We start from the raw sequence: 4,797 nt of genomic DNA, 5'->3' as shown, positions 1-4,797 counted from the left end.
AGAGAAAGAGAAGCTGGGCCGGGTCAGAGAGGAAGACGGAGCGGGAGAACAGAAAAGAAAAACAGCGCGGGGAATAAAGACGGAGAGATGCTGCTGCAGGAGAGTACATCTTCAGACGATGAACAGAGAAGAAGAAGAAGAAGAGATTAGGGAATAGCACGTTCCATTCCTCCCCTGCTACCTCTGTCAGGGCTAATATCTCATTATTAGTCTTAGCCGGCGGCTCTCAGGCAGTCAGGGAGAGGTCAGGGAGGCTCCAGAGAGACAGAATAACAGTCAGGCTCACATTGAGCTTCATTAAAGTCCTGAGACAGGAGGAGACTCTGAGGACCGGTCTCTGGAGAGGATTCAGAGGGAGGTGGGAGCTAAAAGACGTAATACCTGCATGATTATACTCATTCATAGGGTGCAAATCCGGCTGACCGGATAAGTATTAAAAACACAACTTAAAGCCTGATTAGTCGGTTCAAATCTAAGCCCCGCCTCTAATTGTGCAGCCAATAATTGAAATGGGGTGGCCGATGGGGAGGGGGAAGAGGCCACCCTAGACCAGCCTCTTGGTACGCCCCTGTACTTTGGTAACACTGTCAACAGACGCTCTTCTAGTACTATGTAAGGTACAATGTATGGTTCAGGTCGGGGTCTTGTCTCACCCTGTAGGGATTCTATTTCCTATAACTTCCAGTTTATTACCCGGATACTAAATTAAGATCCAAACATTGATTCAAGATTATTTTATTGATTTAAATGATTTATGTTTACAGTTTTTAAAAACAGCTTCAGTGATTCCACGTCAGTCAGAGTTCTTCTTTATTACCCGGCTGTCTTACTGATCTCCCTGCTGTGTAAGATGCTTGATTCTGATTGGTCCAAAACCCCTTGACACCGGTTATTACAGTTTTTCTCAGTCGCTGCGGTACATCTCTCGAATCATCCTCGACATTTGCAACACAGTAAGAGCATTTCTCAAAACAATTCATACAAATAGCAAAACACCATGGATTACCTGCAAAAGAACAGTCTCTTGCTCAAAATCCTAAGTCCATCTCTCAAAGGAAATATCTGTGTCAATGAACATGTCAGTGCCATCAGAGTGACAAGTCCTTGTCAGCAGCTTGACGGTCTTATCTGTACACAATGAGTCATGTTGTCAATATAACAGTGTGCTCTGGAGGGACGTTCTGATGTAAACTATGGCTTAAGTTAATGTAAATTGTAAGTTACACCTTAGTGTATGTGGGAGATTGATTGCAAGAGACTTGGCAAGATTCACATTCACGCTTTTACTGTTTGTACTCTAATTTGTTGACATTTGTTGACTTTCTCATGTGGACACACAGAAGTTTGAAGCTTGGAACCATCAGAGGAGGTCAAGGATGCAGCAAAAGTTGAAGGATCTCTGAGAGCACAGAGACGTTTGTTGGACTGAGGCCTCTGAGCGCTGACATCTGAGCTGCAGAGTAAAGATGCTGTCAGTGGACACAGGCCCTTCTCCCGCCTTACAGCTAAACAAACAGAAAAATCAAAACCTCCAACAATCAGATTTAATGTTTTCAAAGTGCCAAGACCTTCAACAGTCAGCTAAATAATCCTGTCTTTGTTAAAGTGGTGGCGTGGATCTGAGGATAACTCATCAACAGAGATATAAAGTTTTATATTTCACATCCCTCAAATATCTCTGAGTCTGTCTCTCTGCTGAATGCTGTCCACACAGTTGGACCTAGAGTCATTAAAAAGGTCATTAATAAACATTAGTGTGGTGTTAAACTCTTAATAACAAGTTAGTGTTAGCTCCAGCAACATTTATTAGCATCCCACCTTGATTAAAACAGTCAGGTAACGTTAAACCAGACTTTCTGAATTGGAGACATGTGGACACACAGAAGTTTGAAGCTTGGAACCATCAGAGGAAGTCAAGGATACAGCAAAAGTTGAATGATCTCTAACTGAGAGCACAGAGACGTTTGTTGGACTGAGGCCTCTGAGCGCTGACATCTGAGTAAAGATGCTGTCAGTGGACACAGGCCCTTATCTTGCCTTACAGCTAAACAAACAGAAAAATCAAAACCTCCAACAATCAGATTTAATGTTTTCAAAGTGCCAAGACCTTCAACAGTCAGCTAAATAATCCTGTCTTTGTTAAAGTGGTGGCGTGGATCTGAGGATAACTCATCAACAGAGATATAAAGTTTTATATTTCACATCCCTCAAATATCTCTGAGTCTGTCTCTCTGCTGAATGCTGTCCACACAGTTGGACCTAGACTCATTAAAAAGGTCATTTCTAAACATTAGTGTGGTGTTAAACTCTTAATAACAAGTCAGCGTTAGCTCCAGCATCATTTATTAGCATCCCACCTTGATTAAAACAGTCAGGTAACGTTAAACCAGACTTTCTGAATTGGAGGCACGTGGACACACAGAAGTCAGGACAGTTTTAGAAAGTCTGACAGAAATATGACTGACACATTCTGACAACATGTTCAACCTTTTTGCATGTGAAGACTGATACAATGCACTAATACCTACATGTTGTGGAGGGTGAGACTCTTCAACAGAGACCCATTATAACACATTTTGATCAACATGACATAAGCGCCTGATAATGTAGGAAACAGCAGAGAATTGTACACAATCATTTGCATGGATGTACCAAAGCGTTTTCAACTTTGTTCAAAGAAATGAGAAACTGCTTTTTTGATGTGCACAAGTGACGCCATGATGTGAAGATTGAACAGGTAGTTTTGAGAATTTCAGTTCTGATCTGAGAAATGTTCCAAAGCCACTGAGGAAAAACTGTAACTTTCACTAACATGAGGAACACCAGAGACAAACTGAACGACTGTAGCTCACCTTACGGTCTGTGGTGTCAACAAGCAGAAGCAAAATGTGTCTGATTGATTTGACATGACGTGTGATCAGTTTGTCTCTGGTGTTACACATGTTAGGGAAAGTTAATAACCATCATCAAGGGGTTTAGACCAATCAGAATCAAGCATCTTACACAGCAGGAAGATCAGTAAGAAAGCTGAGTTTTATTACTGCTTTATTTTAAGTTACTGTTCTTGATCTAACTGAATATCTGTCCTCTCTGCGTTTCACTCTTCATACTCAGCCCTCTGAAGAAGTGACTGAACCGATCTGTCCTGGAGGAAAAGCAGGAGGAGGAGGAGAGAGGATAACACACCTGCTTGTAGTCTCGCTCTTCACCTGCAGGGGGCAGGTGAGTCCCACTCACTCAGCAGAGCCTCAGTGTTGCAGGAGCAGCACTACAGGTGATCCTCTCTGTGTTCAGACCTTCATTGTTGCAGAGAGGGTGAGTGAGGACAGACCTCTTGAGTTTCACACGGCCGTGTATGTGACCGCAGCTCGGCTTCAGACACACTTCATGCATACCAACATCGGCTATGAATAAAACGTGTGGTTCTGTGGGGAGAGCTCTGAAATGTGTGGACTCAAATCCTCTCTGCAGAACCATCTGGGGTCAGATGCAGTGGATGGAGGCTTCACATAACTGATGTAGTTTCTGTAGTCTGGTTCAGATTATTACATAAATCAGCAGACCTCTAACTGTTTTTGTAAACAGTTTGTGATTTATCCTCTCGTTAAAGTCACGTTCTGCTCTCAGTTTGGACCACAAGGGGGCGGACTGACTTTCAAACTAACCTCTGATATGAGCCTTTGATGAAGCTGTTTTAAAAGTTCATGTTTAGTCTGATAAATGTTGTTATATAATGTTGGCATGATGCTGAATTTGAGCTTAAGTCCCAAAAGTTGCAGTTCCTTGAGTGGCCACTTGAGGTCGGTTTGGAAAGCGAGTGAATTCTCATCAGACTCCATGTTAAAACACAAAACTTGATTAAGAGTTGAACATGTTTACAGCCTCATAATAAGCCTGAGTGATCTTCATTAGTACCTCTTTTTGACCAACGTGAACCAGGTTGTATTTCCAGGCTGGTGGAAGGATTTTTAGCCTTAGTTTTATTTTCAACTCTTATCTGACATGTGCTAAATAAATAAAGCTTAATTGATTGCTTCCCGGTTGGGAACACATAGCTGTTAGCTAGGAGGCTCAAACTCCGCCCCTTTACGTCACACTCTGCCTGGTTGAGTTTGGCATTCCCAATATGGCTGCCGCCGTCGATTGGCTTCAAAACAGCGCTCAGGATCAGACGGGTGACGTCACGGATACTACGTCCATATTTTATACAGTCTATGGTCATGACGTCAGAAATCCGTGACCGCTTGTCCCAGCAGCGCTAGCGCAAACTTTCCCTCACAACAACAACGATGGCGGACAATGTAGTGTGCTTTCTGGTGTTGCTCCTGGCTTTTCGTAATCACATGAGGTCCCAAAGAGACCTTGGAAATGCATCCATCCTAGGGGTGCATCTCGCTTGGCTGGAAGTGAAGCTTCCAGCAAAGTGTCTGCCCCCTGGTGGCTGGCTGCAGTATAGGTCAAAAACTCTGTTTCTCCCATTCATTTGAATGGGGCTGCAGTCAAACTTTAAAGAACAAATACACATGGTACGAATGTTTCTTCCATCTGTATGCTGTGGTGATATGTAGTTAGTGTTTGACTGTTTTGTGTCCAAGGCCTCTTTTTTCTGAACAGTTTCTTTTTTTGGTTAGTTATTAGAGGTTAAAAAATGAGGGCTGGAGCCTCTTCCATCTGGCTTCAGGCGGAAGGCTGGGTACACCCTGGAGAGGTCGCCAACCTATCACAGGGCAAACACAGAGAGACAGATAACCATTCACACACACACTCACACCTACGGGCGATTCAGAGAGATCAATC

This window comes from Notolabrus celidotus, chromosome 20 (genome assembly GCF_009762535.1).
Source record: "Notolabrus celidotus isolate fNotCel1 chromosome 20, fNotCel1.pri, whole genome shotgun sequence".
In the NCBI taxonomy this organism is placed as follows: Eukaryota; Metazoa; Chordata; class Actinopteri; order Labriformes; family Labridae; genus Notolabrus; species Notolabrus celidotus.
This window is presented reverse-complemented; position numbering follows the sequence as displayed.